Source organism: Mesoplodon bidens (assembly GCF_964165515.1).
Source record: "Mesoplodon bidens genome assembly, chromosome: 12".
Taxonomy (NCBI): domain Eukaryota; kingdom Metazoa; phylum Chordata; class Mammalia; order Artiodactyla; family Ziphiidae; genus Mesoplodon; species Mesoplodon bidens.
The window spans coordinates 27,999,900-28,019,340 of NC_138168.1; the positions used below are offsets into that span (position 1 = coordinate 27,999,900).

The 19,441-nt window shown below is 37.9% G+C and overlaps 1 long non-coding RNA gene across 1 annotated transcript in view; it reads left to right on the plus strand.

The window, feature by feature from the left end:
• The window catches only part of LOC308626062, a 249,714-nt gene extending 232,720 nt beyond the window's left edge, over window positions 1-16,994 (plus strand). The window contains exon 4 of the long non-coding RNA XR_014017192.1: window positions 16,887-16,994. This is a non-coding gene — a long non-coding RNA (uncharacterized lncRNA). The remainder of the gene's footprint in view (window positions 1-16,886) is intronic.
• The last annotated feature ends 2,447 nt before the right edge of the window (window positions 16,995-19,441 follow it).

The following is a 19,441-nucleotide window of genomic DNA, read 5'->3' on the forward strand; positions in this document are numbered from 1 at the left end:
ATAGTGCCTGACCTTACATTTAGGTCTTTAATCCATTTTGAGTTTACTTTTGTGTATGGTGTTAGGGAGTGTTCTAATTTTATTCTTTTATATGTAGCTGTCCAGTTTTCCCAGCACCACTTATTGAAGAGGCTGTCTTTTCTCGATTGTATATTCTTGCCTCCTTTATCAAAAATAAGGTGACCATATGTGCGTGGGTTTATCTCTGGGCTTTCTATCCTATTCTATTGATCTATATTTCTGTTTTAGTACTAGTACCATACTGTCTTGATTACTCTAGCTTTGTAGTATAGTCTGAAGTGCGGGAGCCTGATTCCTCCAGCTCCATTTTTCTGTCTCAAGATTGCTTTGGCTATTCGGGGTCTTTTTCGTTTCCATACAAATTGTGAAATTTTTTGTTCTAGTTCTGTGAAAAATACCAGTGGTAATTTCCTAGGGATTGCATTAAATCTGTAGATTGCTTTGGGTAGTATAGTCATTTTCACACTGTTGATTCATTCAATCGAAGAACATGGTATATCTCTCCATCTGTTTGTAGCATTGTTAATTTATTTCATCAGTGTCTTATACTTTTCTGAATACAGGTCTTTTGTCTCCTTAGGTAGGTTTATTCCTAGGTATTTTACTCTTTCTGTTGCAATGGTAAATAAGAGTGTTTCCTTATTTCTCTTTCAGATTTTTCATCATTAGTGTGTAGGAATGCAAGAGATTTCTCTGCATTAATTTTGTTTCCGGGTACTTTACAAACTCAGTGGTTAGATCTAGTAGTTTTCTCATAGAATCTTTGGATTCTCTATGTATAGTATCATGTCATCTGCAAACAGTGACAGCTTGACTTCTTTTCCGATTTGGATTCCTTTTATTTCTTTTTCTTCTCTGATTGCTGTGGCTAAAACTTCCAAAACTATGTTGAATAATTATGGTGAGAGTGGACAATCTTGTCTTGTTCCTGATCTAAGAGGAAATGGTTTCAGTTTTTCATCATTGAGAATGATGTTGGCTGTGGGTTTGTCATATATGGCCTTTATTATGTTGAGGTAAGTTCCCTCTATGCCTACTTCTGGAGGGTTTTTACCATAAATGGGTGTTGAATTTTATCAAAAGCTTTTTCTGCATCTATTGAGATGATCATATGGTTTTTCTCCTTCAGTTTGTTAATATGGTTTATCACACTAATTGATTTGCATATATTGAAGAATCCTTGCATTCCTGGAATAAACCCCACTTGATCATGTTGTATGAGCCTTTTAATGTGCTATTGGATTCTGTTTGCTAGTATTTTGTTGAGGATTTTTGCATCTATGTTCATCAGTGATATTGACCTGTAGTTTTCATTCTTTGTGACATCCTTATCTGGTTTTGGTATCAGGGTGATGATAGTGACCTCATAGAATGAGTTTGGGAGTGTTCCTCCCTCTGCTATATTTTGGAAGAGTTTGAGAGGGATAGGTGTTAGCTCTTCTCCAAAATGTGTTTGAAAGAATTTGCCTGTGAGGCCATCTGGTCCTGAGCTTTTGTTTGTTTGAAGATTTTTAATCACAGTCTCAATTTCAGTGCTGTGATTGGTCTGTTTATATTTTCTGTTTCTTCCTGGTTCAGTCTCGGAAGGTTGTGGTTTTCTAAGAATTTGTCTATTTCTTCCAGGTTGTCCATTTTATTGGCATATAGTTGCTTGTAGTAATCTCTCATGATCCTTTGCATTTCTGCAGTGTCAGCTGTTACTTCTCCTTTTTCATTTTAATTCTATTGATTTGAGTCTTCTCCCTTCTTTTCTTGATGAGTCTGGCTAATGGTTTATCAATTTTGTTTATCTTCTCAAAGAACCAGCTTTTAGTTTTATTGATCTTTGCTATTGTTTCCTTCATTTCTTTTTCATTTATTTCTGATCTGATTTTTATGATTTCTTTCCTTCTGCTAACTTTGGGATGTTTTTGTTCTTCTTTCTCTAATTGCTTTAGGTGCAAGGTTAGGTTGTTTATTCGAGATGTTTCCTGTTTCTTAAGGTGGGATTGTATTGCTATAAACTTCCCTCTTAGAACTGCTTTTGCTGCATCCCATAGGTTTTGGGTCGTCGTGTCTCCATTGTCATTTGTTTCTAGGTATTTTTTAATTTCCTCTTTGATTTCTTCAGTTATCACTTCGTTATTAAGTAGTGTATTGTTTAGCCTCCATGTGTTTGTATTTTTTACAGCTCTTTTCCTGTAATTGATATCTAGTCTCATAGCATTGTGGTCAGAAAAGATATTTGATACAATTTCAATTTTCTTACATTTACCAAGGCTTGATTTGTTACCCAAGATATGATCTATCCCAGAGAATGTTCCATGAGCACTTGAGAAGAACGTGTATTCTGTTGTTTTTGAATGGAATGTCCTATAAATATCAGTTAAGTCCATCTCGTTTAATGTCTCATTTAAAGCTTGTGTTTCCTTATTTATTTTCATTTTAGATGATCTGTCTTTTTGTGAAAGTGGGGTGTTAAAGTCCCCTACTATGATTGTGTTACTGTCAATATCCCCGTTTATGGCTGTTAGCATTTGCCTTATGTATTGAGGTGCTCCTATGTTGGGTGCATAAATATTTACAATTGTTATATCTTCTTTTTGGATTGATCTCTTGATCATTATGTAGTGTTCTTCTTTGTCTTGTATAATAGTCTTTGTTTTAAAGTCTATCTCGTCTGATATGAAAATTGCAACACCAGCTTTCTTTTGTTTTCTATTAGCATGGAATAACTTTTTGCATCCCCTCCCTTTCAGTCTGTATGTGTCCCTAGGTCTGAAGTGGGTCTCTTGTAGACAGCATATATGTGGGTCTTGTTTTTGTATCCATTCAGCGAGTCTATGTGTTTTCGTTGGAGAATTTAATCCATTTACATTTTACGTAGTTATTGATATGTATGTTTGTATTACCCTTTTTTAATTGTTTTTGGTTTGTTATTGTAGGCCTTTTCCTCTCTTGTGTTTCCTGCCTAGAGACGTTCTTTTAGCATTTGTTGTAAAGCTGGCTTGGTGGTGCTGAATTCTCTTAGATTTTGCTTGTCTGTAAAGGTTTTAATTTCTCCATCAAATCTGAATGAGATCCTTGCTGGGTAGAGTAATCTTGGTAGTAGGTTTTTCCCTTTCATCACTTTAAATATGTCCTACCACTCCCTTCTGGCTTGCAGAGTTTCTGCTGAAACATCAGTTGTTAACCTTATGGGGATTCCCTTGTTTGTTATTTGTTGTTTTTCCCTTGCTGCTTTTGATATTTTTTCTCTGTATTTTATTTTTGATAGTTTGATTAATATGTTTCTTGGCATGTTTTTCCTTGGATTTATCCTGTATTGGACTCTCTGTGCTTCCTGGACTTGATTGACCCTTTTCTTTCCTATATTAGGAAAGTTTTGAACTATAATCTCTTCAAATATTTTCTCACTGCCTATCTTTTTCTCTTCTTCTTCTGGGACCCCTATAATTCAAATGTTGGTGTGTTTAATGTTGTCCTAGTGGTCTCTGAGACTGTCCTCAATTCTTTTTATTCTGTTTTCTTTATTCTGCTCTGCAGTAGTTATTTCCACTATTTTACCTTCCAGGTCACTTATATGTTCTTCTGCCTCAGTTGTTCTGCTATTTATAATTTTTAGAGAATTTTAAATTTCATTTATTGTGTTGTTCATCATTGTTTGTTTGCTCTTTAGTTCTTCTAGGTCCTTGTTAAACATTTCTTGTATTTTCTCCAATCTATCCAAGATTTGGATCATCTTTACTATGATTACTCTGAATTCTTTTTCAGGTAGACTGCCTATTTCCTCTTCATCTCTTTGGTCTGGTGGGTTTGTAACTTGCTCCTTCATCTGCTGCATATTTTTCTGTCTTCCCTTTTGGCTTAACTTACTGTGTTTGGGGTCTCCTTTTTGCAGGCTACATGTTCATAGTTCCCATTGTTTTTGGTGTCTGCTCCCAGTGCGTACGTTGGTTCAGTGGCTTGTGTAGTCTTCCTGGTGGAGGGGACTGGTGCCTGTGTTATGGTGGGTGGGGCTGGATCTTGTGTTTCTGGTGGGCAGGGCTGCGTCTGCTGGTGTGTTTTGGAGTGTCTGTGAGCTTAGTATGATTTTAGCCAGTCTGTCTGCTAATGGGTGGGGCTGTGTTCCTCTCTGGCTAGTTGTTTGGCATGGGGCATCCAACACTGGAGCTTACTGGCCATTGGATGGATCTGGGTCTTAGCATTGAGATGGAGATCTCTGGAAGAGCTCTCGCTGATTGATATTATGTGGAGCCAGGAGGTTTCTGGTGATCCAATGTCCTGAACTCGGCTCTCCCACCTCAGAGGCTCTGGCCTGACAGCAGGTCAGAGCACCAAGACCCTGTCAGCCACAGGGCTCAGAAGAAAAGGGAGAAAAAGAGAAAGGGGAAAAAAAATTAAGAAATAAATAAATAAGTAAAATAATTAAAATTAAAAATTAAAAAGTAATAGAAAAAAAGAAGAGAGGAACCAAACCAACAAACAAATCCACCAATGATAACAAGTGCTAAAAACTATACTAAGATAAACATAAAAATCAGAAACAAGTCAGTCGCAGACAGCACACCCCAAGTCTACAGTTGCTCCCAAAGTCCACCACCTCAATTTTGGGAGATTCGTTGTCTATTCAGGTATTCCACAGATGCAGCATACCTCAAGTTGATGGGGGGATTTAATCCACTGCTCCTGTGGCTGCAGAGAGAAATTTCCCTCTCTCTTCTTTGTTTGCACAGCTTCTGGGGTTCAACTTTGGTTTTGGCTTCACCTCTGCGTGTAGGATGCCCTCAGGCTTCTGTTCCCACCCAGACAGGACAGCGTTAAAGCAGCAGCTAATTAGGGGGCTCTGATTCACTCAGGCCAGGGGGTGGGAGGGGTATGGTAGTTATAATTGGAATGTGGGCGAGCCTGCGGTGGCAGAAGACATAACATGTGACAGTGTAGGGTGTGCTGTGTGTTCTCCCGGGGAAGTTGTCCTTGGATCATGGGATGGGATCTTGGCAGTGGTGTGCTGCACAGGCTCCTGGTGGGGGGAAGCATGTGGATAGTGACCTGTGCTTGCTCACAGGATTCTTGGTGGCTGCAGCAGCAGCATTAGTGTTTCATGCCCATCTCTGGGGTCCGAGCTGTTAGCCTCGGCTTGAGCCTGTCTCTGGAGCTCATTTAGGTGGTGCTTCTGTGGGCACACAGGGAAGGAGTCCCTTCTCCTTGCTCACCCCGAAACAATGGTCTCTTGCCTCTTAGGCAGGTCCAAAGTTTTTCCCAGGCTCCCTGCTTGCTAGCTGTGATGATCTAGCCCCCTTCAGGCTGTGTTCACGCAGCCAACCCCAGTCCTCTCCCTGGGATCTGACCTCTGAAGCCCGAGCCTCAGCTCCCAGCCCCTACCCCCTCTGGTGGGTGAGCAGACAAGCCTTTGAGGCTGGTGAGTGCTGGTTGCCACCAATTCTCTGGGAGGGAATCTCTCCGCTTTGCCCTCTGCAGCTCTGTTGCTGAGCTCTCTTCCATGGCTCTGAAGCCTCCTGCGCCACCTCCCCCCACCGCCCCCCGGTCTCTGCCAGGGAAGGGACTTCCTAGTGCGTGGAAACTTTACTTCCTTCACAATTCCCTACCAGAGGTGTAGGTCCTGTCCCTATTCTTCTGTCTCTGTTTTTTTTTTTTTTCTTTTGCCCTACCCAGATATGTGGAGATTTCTTGCCTTTTGGGAAGCCTGAGGTCTCCTGCCAGCGTTCAGTAGGTGTTCTGTAGGAGTTGTTCTACATGTATATGTATTTTTGATGTATTTGTGGGGAGGAAGGTGATCTCCACGCCTTACTGCTTTGCCATCTTAAAGGTCTCCCCTCTTACTTGTTTATTTTTGGTTTTATTTTTATTACGCTGGGAGGTGGGTCAAAAAAGATCTTGCTGTGGTTTATGTCATAGAGTGTTCTGCCTATATTTTCCTCTAAGCATTTTATAGTGTCCAGTCTTACATTTAGGTCTTTAATCCATTTGGAGTTTATTTTTGTGTATGGTGTTAGGGAGTGTTCTAATTTCATTCTTTTACATGTAGCTGTCCAGTTTTCACAGCACCACTTATTGAAGAGGCTGTCTTTTCTCCATTGTATGTTCTTGCCTCCTTTGTCATAAATTAGGTGACCATATGTGTGTGGGTTTATCTCTGGGCTTTCTATCCTGTTCCATTGATCTATATTTCCGTTTTTGTGCCAGTACCATACTGTCTTGATTAATCTAAGTATAGTTTGAAGTTGGGGAGCCTGATTCCTCCAGCTCCGTTTTTCTTTCTCAAGATTGTTTTGGCTATTCGGGGTCTTCTGTGTTTCCACACAAACTGTAAAATTTTTTGTTCTAATTCTGTGAAGAATGCCATTGGTAGTTTGATAGGGATTGCATTGAATCTGTATGTTGGGTAGTATAGTCGTTTTCACAATATTGATTCTTCCAATCCAAGAACATGGTATATTTCTCCATCTGTTTATATCATCTTTGATTTCTTTCATCAGTGTTTTATGGTTTTCTGAGTACAAGTCTTTTGCCTCCTTAGGTAGGTTTATTCCTAGGTATTTTATTCTTTTTGTTGCAATGGTAAATGGAATTCTTTCCTTAATTTCTCTTTCTGATTTTTCGTTGTTAGTGTTAAGGAATGCCAGAGATTTCTGTGCATTAATTTTGTATCCTGCAACCTTACCAAATTCATTGATTAGTCTAGTAGTTTTCTGGTGACATCTTTAGGATTTTCTATGTATAGTATCATCTGCAAACAGTGACAGTTTTACTTCTTCTTTTCCAATTTGTATTCCTCTTATTTCTTTTTCTTCTCTGATTGCCATGGGTAGGACTTCCAAAACTATGTTGAATAAGAGTTGCAAGATTGGACACCCTTGTCTTGTTCCTGATCTTAGTGGAAATGCTTTCAGATTTTCACCATTGAGTATGATGTTTGCTGTGAGTTTGTCATATATGGCCTTTCTTATGTTGAGGTGGGTTCCCTCTTTGCCTATTTTCTGGAGAGCTTTTATCATAAATGGGTTTTGATTTTGTCGAAAGATTTTTCTCCATCTATTGAGATGATCATATGGTTTTTATTCCTTAATTTTTTAATGAGGTGTATCACATTGATTGATTTGCATACATTGAAGAATCCTTGCATTCCTGGGATAAATCCCACCTGATCAAGGTTTATGATCCTTTTAATATGTTCTTGGATTCTGTTTGCTAGTGTTTTGTTCAGGATTTGTTGCATCTATGTTCATCAGTGATATTGGTCTATAATTTTCTTTTTTTGTGATATCTTTTTCCTGGTTTTGGTATCAGGGTGATGGTGGCTTTGTAGAATGAATTTGAGAGTGTTCCTCCCTCTGCAACTTTTTGGAAGAGTTTGAGAAGGATAAGTGTTAGGTCTTTTCTAAATTTTTGATACAATTTGCCTGTGAAGCCACCTGGTCCTGGACTTTTGTTTGTTGGAAGATTTTTAATTACAGTTTTAATTTCATTACTTGTGATACATCTGTATATATTTTCTAATTCTTCTTGGTTCAGTCTTGGAAAATTGTACCTTTCCAAGAATTGGTCCATTTCTTTGTGGCTGTCCATTTTATTGGCATATGGTTGTTTGTAGTAGTCTCTTATAATCCTTTGTATTTCTGAGGTGTCAGTTGTGATTTCTTCTGTTTCATTTCTAATTTTATTGATTTGCATCCTCTCCCTGTTTTCCCTGATGAGTCTGGCTAAGGGTTTATCAATTTTGTTTATCTTCTCAAAGAACCAACTTTTAGTTTTATTGACCTTTGCTATTGTTTTCTTCATTTCTGTTTCATTATTTCTGCTCTGATCTTTATGTTTTCTTTCCTTTTACTGACTTTGGGATTTCTTTGTTCTTCTTTCTTGAGTTGTTTTAGCTGTAGGGTTAGATTGTTTATTTGAGATTTCTCTTGTTTTCTGAGGTGAGATTGAATTGCTATAAACTTCCCTCTTAGAACTGCTTTTGCTGAGGCCCATAGGTTTTGGGTTATCATTTATTTCTATGTATTTTTTTATTTCTTCTTTGATTTCTTGAGTGATCTCTTGGCTATTTAGTAACGCACTGTTTAGCCTCCATGTATTTGTGTTTTTTACAGTTTTTTTCCTGTAATTGATTTCCAGTCTCATAACATTGTGGCCAGAAAAGATGCTTGATATGATTTCAAGTTTCTTTAATTTTCTGAGGCTTGATTTGTGACCCAAGATGAGATCTATCCTGGAGAGTTTCATGTGCACTTGAGGAGAAAGTGTATTCTGTCATTTTCGGGTTGAATGTTCTATAAATATCAATTAAATCTATCTGGTCTGTTGTGTCACTTAAAGCTTGTGTTTCCTTATTTATTTTCTGTTTGGATGATCTGTCCATTGGTGTAAGTGGGGTGTTAAAGTCCCCTACAATTATTGTGTTACTGTCGATTTCTCCTTTCATTATTGTTAGCATTTGCCTTCTGTATTGAGGTGCTCCTATGCTGAGTGTGTAAACATTTACAGTTGTTATATCTTCTTCTTGGATTGATCCCTTGATCATTATATAGTGTCCTTCCTTATCTCTTGTAACAGTCTTTATTTTAAAGTCTATTTTATCTGATACGAGTATAGCTACTCCAGCTTTCATTTTAAAAAAAATAATAATTAATTAATTATTTTTTAACATCTTTATTGAAGTATAATTACTTTACAATGGTGTGTTAGTTTCTGCTTTATAGCAAAGTGAATCAGCTATACATATACATATATCCAATATCTCTTCCCTCTTGTGTCTCCCTCCCTCCCACCTTCCCTATCCCACCCCTCTAGGTGGTCACAAAGCACCGAGCTGATCTCCCTGTGTTGTGTGGCTGCTTCCCACTAGCTATCTATTTTACATTTGGTAGTCTCCAGCTTTCTTTTGATTTCCATTTGCATGGAATATCTTTTTCCATCCCTTCACTTTCAGTCTGTATGTGTCCCTTGGTCTGAAGTGGGTCTCTTGTAGACAGCCTATATATGGGTCTTGTTTTTGTATACATTCAACCAGTCTGTTACCACCAAACCAGCTTTACAACAAATGCTAAAGAAACTTCTCTATGCGGGAAACACAAGAGAAGAAAAATACCCACAAAAACAAACCCAAAACAATTAAGAAAATAGTAATAGGGACATACATATACATAATAACCTTAAATGTAAATGGATTAAATGCCCCAACCAAAAGACACAGACTGAAGTGTATCTCTTATGCATTCTTTTATTATACTCTGTTTCCTGTCAGTTCTCCTAATTTGCTCTTGTACTTTTTAGCTATGTACATAATTCTGGGCAGACAGTTATTTTCTCTGTATGCTTGAAGCTATTACTCTTAGTCAGTTTGAGTGGTTATAACAAAATACCATTAGACTGGGTAGTTTGTAAACAACAGAAATTTATTTCTAACAGTTCTGGAGGCTGCAAGTCTGAGTGAGATCAGGGTGCTAGCATGGTTGGGTTCTCGTGAAGGTCTTCTTCTGGCTTGCAGACTATCATCTTCTCCTTGTATCCTCATATGACAGAAGGGGCAAGACCTAATGACCTAATCACCTCCCAAAGTCCTCACCTCCAGATACCATCACATTGGGGGTTAGGATTTCAACATATGAATTTTGCAGGCGAGGCATAAACATGCAGTCATAACAATCACGACCTTTTGTCTTCTATTGTCATTAAGTCTTAGGATTCATTTATCTACAAAATCAATTTTGGAGAATTCTCAGTCATAATTTCTACAAATATTACCTTTTTTCTATTCTCATTATTCTCTTTTCGCAATCTAATTTGACATATGTTGGAGCCTCTCATTCTGTCTCCCATGTATCTTAATTTCTCTTTCCTAATTTCCTTTTTTTTTTGTGTTGCATTTGGAGCAGTTGTTTAAGCTTATCTTCCAGATCATGCCTATTCTTTCGCTAGGAGTGTAGCTCTTCAAGGATCCAGGCTTTATGCAGGAGTCTTAGTTCCCAGTTTACAGCCCAGGGCCTAGGTTCTATTTCTCTGGAGGTTGTTGTTAAAAGCAAGACTAAACTTAAAATTAAGTTACAGATAAAAGTAAATGCCCAAGGGAAGCTGAATATCTCACATCAGGTTACTATACTGGTTTTCAATTTGCTTTTCTTTTTCTTTTTTCAGTCTCTAGGTATTTTCTTTATATTTTATGATCTCAGCTATGCATTTCAAAGGGTATTTGTTATATTTTGTCCAGTATTTCTAGATGTTTCATAAAGAAATGAATTCTCAGTATATTTATCTGCCATATTACTTGACTTGGAAGTCCAGAGTTCATTCTTTACCTGAATTTTCTTTCTAAAAACAATCTTCAGAAAGAAGAACAAAGATGGAGGCATCACACTCTCTTATTTCAAACTATATTACAAAATTATGGTCAATAAAATAATATGATATCAGCATAAAAACATACATATTGATCAATGAAACAGAATAGAGAACCCAGAAAAAACCCATGCATATATGGTCAATTAACTTACAATGAAGAAGCCAAGAATATATAATGGGGAAAGGATAGTCTCTTCAATAAATGGTGTTGGGGAAATTGGACAGCCACATAAAAAATAATGAAACTGGACCACTATCTCACACCATCCACAAAACTTAACCCAAAATGAATTAAAGACTTGAACATAAGACCTGAAGCCCTAAAACTTCTAGAAGAAAATGTAAGTGATAATCTCCTTGACATAGGTCTTGGTGATGATTTTTTGAATCTGACACCAAAAGTAAAAGCAATAAAAGCAAAAATAAACAAGTGGGGTTCTGGAGAGCAAAAGGATCCATCAACAAAATAAAAAAGACAACCTACTGAATGGAAGAAAATATTTGCAAATCACATATCTGGTAAGGAGCTAATATTTAAAATATATAAAGAACTCGATAACAAACAATCTGATTAAAAAATGGGCAGATCTGAATAAACACTTTTCCAAAGAAGGCATACAGTTGGCCAACAGGTACATGAAAAGCTGCTCAATATCATTGATCATTAGAGAAATGCAAATCAAAACTACAATGAGATATCACCTCACACCTGTTAGAATAGCTGTTATCAAAAAGACAAGAAATAAGTGTTGACAAGGATGTGAAGAAAAGGGGACACTTGTGCACTGTTGGTGGGAATGTAACTTGGTGCAGCCCCTATGGAAAACAGTGTGGAGGTTCCACAGAAAATTAAAAATAGAACTACCATGTGATCCACCAATTCCACTTCTGGGTATTTATCGTAAGAAAAGGAAAACACTAACTTGAAAAGAAAAATGCACCCCCATGTTCACTGCAGCTCTATTTACAATAGTCAAGATATGGAAACAACCGAAGTGTCCATCAATGGATAAATGGATAAACAAATTGAGATACACACACACACACACACACACACACACATACAATGGAATGTTATTCAGCCATAAGAAGAATAAAATCTTGCCATTCATAACAATATGGATGGACCTTGAGGGCATTATGGTAAATGAAATAAGTCAGACAGAAAAAGACAAATACCATATGATCTTTCTTATATGTGGAATCCAAAACAAACAAACAAAAGCCAAGCACATGGATACAGAAAACAGATTGGTATTTACCAGAGGTGGGAGGTGTTGTTGGAGAAGTGGGTAAAGGGGGTCAAAATGTAAAAAAAAATTTTTTTTTAAGTTCACAAACAATAAAAATTTTGTTATAATATAATCTATTTAGATAACACTTAAATTAGATTATAAGCTCTTTAAGGACAACATTCTTTTCTTGTACATTTCATAAATTGTATCACATTGATATGGCAGGTACCCAATACATACTTTTTTGGGGAAATGAATGAACACATACTTTTTCAGTACATCCTGAGTGATGTATCATAGAAATTCAGATCTAGAGACTATTTTGAAAGTGAGTTTTAAATCCATAAATGAAATTGACTTAGCCTTAATGGCCTATCATTTCAAAGAGTTTTAGTACTTAGTGACCATTTAATGTATGGATTATTGACCTATTCATTCATATTGCAGATGCTTTGAGCTGTCCAAGTCTGCCAACAGAAATCTGTTTTACAGACTTCAAGATAAATGACTTAGTAGTCTTTAATGATTGCTGTTATGGATGGCTGTGCCCTTAATTGATAGTTTAGCAGATTAACAGCTCGCTGGATGGATTATTTCACATTTCTGTGCATTTTAGAGAATGAATGTATCTCTAATGGTTCAAGTCAAATCAAACAAACATTTGCTGAACTTCCACTAGGGCAAAACACTTTGTCTAATACCTAGACAATAGGGGTAGGGTGGAGGTGGGAATTAACTTTAAAAACACACATCAACAGCAACAAAATGCATGCAACAAAAAGGTCAAAATAACGTGGTAGGCATCTATAATGGATGCTTTCCATGAAGATTGGCCAATTTATATCAATGCAGTACTAATAAGAAATGATATCAAAATTATAATTCTAAGAATTTCTAAAACATATTCAGAGTGTTTGTGTAGGCACATTTGATTGGGTTAAGAGTTTCTTATTGAATATTATTGTTTATAAAATTTGAAATTAAGAGACACATTAACAGCATTTGAGTAATTAAGAGATGTGTTAGCAGCAGCAACAGTGGCAGTGGTAATCATGGCCATGGTTAAAACAAAAACAAAAACAATATACTTGTTAAATATCATCCTGGGTATGCTTTCTTCGTGGCTAGTAATGTCAAGTCAAAAAAGGATTTGTTGATAAGAAGAAGAGGTGGACTCCTGTCTATTCATGAGATAGTGTGTAATGTTTAAGAGTATGGGTATTTTTACCCTTATTTTGAATCTCTAATTTTTTAGTTAGTTACAATATAAAGCTGTATAAGTAATTGAACCTCTCTGCAGTTTGTTCATTTATGAAATTGGTGTAATAATTACTTTGCCATGTATTTACTTCAGCATGTAGTTATAAGTGCCTGGCATATACTTTGAGTAGCTTTGCATACTCAAAGTGTTCAATAAATAGTAATAATTATTATTCTAGTTATTTTATTAGTTGCAAATTTACGTGTCTGCCATGACTAAAAATCTAGCAATGCCATTTACCATTAGGGAACAAGTGTTGGAAAAAGTCAATGTGAACTTTGATGACAAAGTGGACTTAGGTTGCAGCTAGGAAATTAGACTGGGGAAAGACAGGCTGTCTGTATGACAAGTTGGTGAAAACAAGAGATGGAAAACTGTGGTTATAGAAATTCCATGTTGGTAATTGTGGAAAGAAAAGGAGGCTTATCACTGTGGTGTTCTCCACTGAGCTCATGAAGACTGCTTGTTAAATCTAATTTAGAAGAGAGAAATAGTACCAGAAAGCACACTGGAATTTGCTCTTTTCAGCCTGACATTTCCTATAGAAATAATTACAAGTGCATTATTTTATTTTATTTATTTTATTTTTATTTTTTTAATTTTTATTGGAGTATAGTTGATTTACAATGTTGTGTTAGTTTCTGCTGTACAGCAAAGTGAATCAATTATACATACACATATATCCACTCTTTTTTAGATTTTTTTCCCATGTAGGTCATCATAGAATATTGAGTAGAGTTCCCTGTGCTATACAGTAAGTCCTTATTAGTTATCTATTTTATATATAGTAGGGTATATATGTCAATCCCAATCTTCCAATTTATCCCCCCCCTACCTTTTCCCCCGGTAACCATAAGTTTGTTTCCTACACCTCTGACTCTATTTCTGTTTTGTAAATAAGTTCATTTGTACCTTTTTTTTTAGATTCCACATAGAAACAATATCATATGATATTTATCTTTGTCTGACTTACTTCACTTAGTATGATCATCTCTAGGTCCATCCATGTTGCTGCAAATGGCATTATTTCATTCTTTTTTATGGCACAACTGCATTTTAATATCTGAAAAATATTTCAGGTAAGAAAGGGTGATGCTTGCACTGAGAAGGATAATAGATGTGAAGTTTCTCTGGAAAAATTAAGAAATACTATGCAAGCATATAATATGATTATTGTCCTTCCTAGCACCTGTGTGTACATGTATATATGTGTATGTGTACATATATATATATATATATATATATACACATACATACACACATATACATACATATGTGTGTGTGTGTGTGTATATATACATGTATATATATGTATGTATGGCTTCCCAATCAAGACTTAGTTTTCTTGACTCTTTGGCCTTCCTGAATGTTATGGTAATTTACTGGAAGTTCAGAGGTCAGAGAAATTCATCTGGTGCAGAAAGTAAAATGAAGAAAGACTTTATTTCCTCATTAATGCATTTGCTTACATAAAATGGAAATGCTTGATAAATACAAATAAATCTTGGAGGGAGAGTTGGCAGAGTGACAAAAACAAGTTTTCCTCATGTTTGTTAAAGGTGCATTTTGGGTGCAACAACAGAGGAGCCCATTTACAGGCTCTGGGCTTCACTGCCTCTCACCCAAAGCAGGAGCTATGAGTCCAGGTTGGCTCTAAGATTTCATGTCCAGTGTCAGCTTACATTTCCCAGTAGACAGGGTAGCCTGTGATTCATTGCCAGTAGCCTGCCCCTGGAGGCATGGTTAATGAGGTTTGAAGTTTCATTTAAATTTTCTTTTCAAAATCCTTTTCTTTCCATGAGGATGAAAGTTAAGAGTTTCCAGATAGGCTTAGCTGGAGTGCATTCCACTTCTCTGAGAAGTTTAAGAGTGGTGAAGGAAATGTGGGTAGGAAGGTAGGAACCATGTCTGACTTAACTGCCCCATTGCTACCTGCTGAGATGTTTCTTGGACAGGTACCAATTTGACTCAGGCATTTAGAGGGCTTATTTCTTCAGGTGGGCTGGCCCATTATCTCCTCAGGCACAAGCCTACTCTGCCTTAGTGCTAATGTGAAGGGTGTGCTCCCTGAATCACGAGTGTGCAGACACGTGGATGAAAGGCAAGACTGGGGCTGTCGAGAGGAGTCAGCAGGCCAGGGGGAGGTTCTCTTGGAACAGTGGCAGGCATATTCTTGCCAGGAAGTATGCATTTCTTGAAATTTTTATTCCTGTCTTTGGAAGTGGAATTAGGAGACTTTTAAGACTACAGAAAGCCAAATGTAGGCCATGAAAGTTTTTACCTGGTGCATAGGTATCAACTGGTTAAAGAGACAGATTTTCAAACTGCCAGCAAAGCAGAATGCAAAGAACCAGATTAAGGAAGATATTTTAGAATAGCTAGTCTCAGCCAAGCAAAGGAGAGAGAAAGAAAGACAGAATGTGCTGTGAGTACAGGTGTGGCTTGCCGCAGCAGACAGCTTCTGATCTTCTTCACGTAACAGCAACTGCTCCCAGCCCTGCAGAGCAGGGGAATTCCAAATTTGTTGCTAAGTAATAATTTGTCACAGTTGCTCTAATAACAGCTGTTGATATAGATGCTGTTCTTCTGAAAAAGTTAGAAAGGTTGAAGTGCAGATGAGTAGGGAGGGTCTATAGCCAAATTTTAGGTTGCTGTGACTTGGGCTTCATTATAGCTTAGTTGGCAGCCCTAAGTCTATTTCCCAAACTGAACTTTTTGTTTGTTTGTTTGTTTGTTTTTTGCGGTACACGGGCCTCTCACTGTTGTAGCCTCTCCGGTTGCGGAGCACAGGCCCCGGACGCTCAGGCTCAGCGGCCATGGCTCACGGAAACAGCCGCTCCGCAGCATGTGGGATCTTCCCGGACCGGGTCATGAACCCGTGTCCCCCGCATCAGCAGGCGGACTCTCAACCACTGCACCACCAGGGAAACCCTGAACTTTTGCTTCAGTCTTGATTTCACTGGGTCAATTAATTAATGAATTCAACCAATGTTGATTGAGCTAGCTGACTTTGTAGCTGAAACATAGTCTTCGCAAGAGTAATTATGGCCAGTGTCATTTTATCATGTCAACCATTAAACATTAAGTGAGCATTTTTATGATGTGATCCCAGCCATCTACATCAGAATCATCTGGGCTGTCTTCAAAAATGCACATTCCGGGCTTCCCTGGTGGCGCAGTGCTTGAGAGTCCACCTGCCGATGCAGGGGACGCGGGTTCGTGCCCCGGTCCGGGAGGATCCCACATGCCATGGAGCGGCTGGGCCCGTGAGCCATGGTCACTGAGCCTGCGCATCCGGGGCCTGTGCTCCGCAACGGGAGAGGCCACAACAGTGAGAGGCCCGCGTACCGCAACAACAACAACAAAAAAAAGAATGCACATTCCTTGGCCTTTCTCCAGATCTGCCATAGTAAAACTTGAGGCACACATGTACGCACCAACTCAGGTGACCCTTATAAATACTAACATTCGAAAATCACTGCTTTTGTTGATGTTTATCAGTTTTCAGTTGTAGGTGGGCAGTTTTTGTAGAGGCAGTTTTTCTCCCATACATACCTTCATGCCAATTAAATTGAAGTGTAGACACATAGTAGCAATGATTCTTAATTCACATGGCTTCTGGAAAGGTTCAAACTAGAGAGCTTGTGCTTTCCCAGGAATCCAGACTGGAGTAATAAATGTCATACTTAAAAATAATAATAATATGTCCTTCCAAATACTAGGCCTATCAAACATATCAGTAGATTAAACAAACACCTTGAACAATTCATAAAACAAGAAATGTCTTTTCAACTGTACTTAACTATTGTTACATTATGGTTTAATGTAACCATAGTCTTCCATTTAGATTGATTTTTTTAAAGAATTTGAATGGTCTTTTTATCTTTCTTGGAACTACATTGTGGAGATATACCATCATAACACATAGTGTAAAGCATACACATGAAACAGAGTGCTTGTCATGCAATGATGCTCAGAAAATCAGTCCTGCTTTTTGATCCTTCCTCCCCTGCTCCTTTCCCCTCTAGATGGCTCCAGGAATTTATATCAACTTTGTGGCGACCACCTTTCTGATCCATGATTTCCGATTTAAGCCACCGGCAGTGTACTCATCCTATTTAAAACATTGGAGATAATTAAAGGTACCATTTGGTTCTTAATTAAAAGCATCTCCTTTGCCTGACTTAGCCCTTCATGTAGACTTGGAGATGTATGCTTCCTACTGTGTCCCTGCTCTCAACATGGCCAGTTGGGAAAGAGAAGAAGATAAATGTGGGAAATCCCTTTTCAGAAAGTATATGGACTCCATTTCCTTTTTGTCCCAAATGGGAAAAAGGTAATATCCATGTTTCCCTTTTGAGAGAATGAATGAAGCTATATCCTCTCATCAGTGTAATTGCAGAGTTTTGAACAAAGATTTTAACTAGACTTAAGGACACCTTTGCTTATCTCTTGTGCTGGCATTGTTGCTACCCCAGGTTAAATATCTCTGCCCTTGTGTTAATTACCCAGAATCTTCTAATTGAGCAGCTCAGATTACAAGGGTTTCGAGAGAGAGCATTATATATCACCCTTTACCTTCATGTATGTAATCATATGTAATCACAAAAGAGCCCCCAAGAGGCACAGAGAGGCCATGCTTCTTTTCTGGGACAATCCTTGCTTAGTTTACCAAAGATTTCACTCTCTTCACTGTTACACAAATATTTGTGAAAGTTACCATTTATTTTTAGGAGTCATTTTGAAGTGTTCCTGAGTTACAATTTTAAATCCAGAGTATAGGTCACTGGCAGAATGCTATTTATATAGCTATAGCTATATCTATATCTATATTATAAATAATTTTAGCTCCATTTCTGGTGCTCCTTTAAAATCTCTTAAGTTTGTAGACCAGAGCTGCCCAGATCACAGATCTTGAAGCACATCCATCTCTTTCACATGCAGCCTTTGCTCTTCAAGATCTCTAATTTATGTATTGGAAAATCCTATTAAACCAGCCTTGACAGGGCGAACAATAGTAATTTGCTTTTTCTGTTGATTGCAAATGTGGCTTCTGGGTTACCTGAGTACTAATAGTTTCTTTTCTTCAGTTTGAGGTGCACTGGGATTTTAAATTTAAAAAGTCAATTTAATTTACAGTGCCATTTGTTTTGAAAAGAAAAAAAAATAACCCAGGGAAGTTGGGGATCTCTGAGGTCTTTACACTTGATCTGAATGTGAAGTTACAGTTTGTGGCCAGTATGACTTTTAAAATTAATTTAGAAACAAAGTTAACATCAATGAAGAAATGAAAGGAACACAGTGGAAGGGACCCAGAACAGAAGAAGGATTCTGATTTTGATGTCAGTTTTGCACTGAGCTAATCTTGGGGTTCCAGATTTTTACCAGAAGTCAACTGATGTGCAAAATGACTCATAAAACTCACGATTTGGGTGTGGGCTAGTAGAAATTGATGCTCAGAGAATGTGGTTAAATGACAATGATTCCCTGAATTTCATATGCTTTGGGATGGTTACTTGTAAAGACTACTGCCCCTGAGGTCAATAATGAGCTCAATAATTTGGTGGAAATTTGGGGTGTCAGCAACTTCTGGGTGGTGTAAGTCTGTCTGCCACAACTTAAGCTTGGTGTACTGCTTAAATCAGATCAACACTTGAGTGATGTCCGCCTCAGGGAGTGGAAGTCTTGGTCTAGGGGTAGAGGGAGTGAGCTGAGGGAAAGACATATTACCCAGAAGAGGAAGGAAGGAGAGGAAGGAGGAGGATGCAAACACTACTGGTATTTGAATAGAAAATTTTAAAGTAGTGATTGTCTACCTAAGAGTAACTTGAGTAAATATTAATAAGTACAGAAGTCTGTAATAGGTACTTTACACTAATAAATATGATTTTTTTTTAAAGAAGATGTTGGGGGTAGGAGTTTATTAATTAATTAATTTATTTTTGCGGTGTTGGGTCTTCGTTTCTGTGCGAGGGCTTTCTCTAGTTGCAACAAGTGGGGGCCACTCTTCATCGCAGTGCGCGGGCCTTTCACTATCGCGGCCTCTCTTGTTGCAGAGCACAGGCTCCAGACGCGCAGGCTCGGTAGTTGTGGTTCACGGGCCTAGTTGCTCTGTGGCATGTGGGATCCTTTCAGACCAGGGCTCGAACCCATGTCCCCTGCATTAGCAGGCAGATTCTCAACCACTGCGCCACCAGGGAAGCCCAAATTTGATTATTTATTGGTCCTTTTGTCACAGTACTTCTGTTGACAATCATAGGAGAATTTCCTCACAGTAATCCTGAATCTTCAAAAAATATATTCAAAGTCATCTTGGCTTCAGCCCAATCCATTGTTTCTATTTGTTTCTCCCTTGACTCTTGGTCTAACCTCCACTTCATTTTTTTGCTAACCAAATTCTGAAAACTGTAAAGTGACTCCATCATTTAAGCTCATTATTATTTCCCCACTGCCTGGTCTAGTATCAGGCATATAGTTGGTTGTTGAAATTATTGAATCATTTTGTTTTCAAAGATAAAATAAAAGAGCTCTTGGAGTACTACCCATCTTCCCATACACAGATGGAATGTCTTGACCTCTTTTT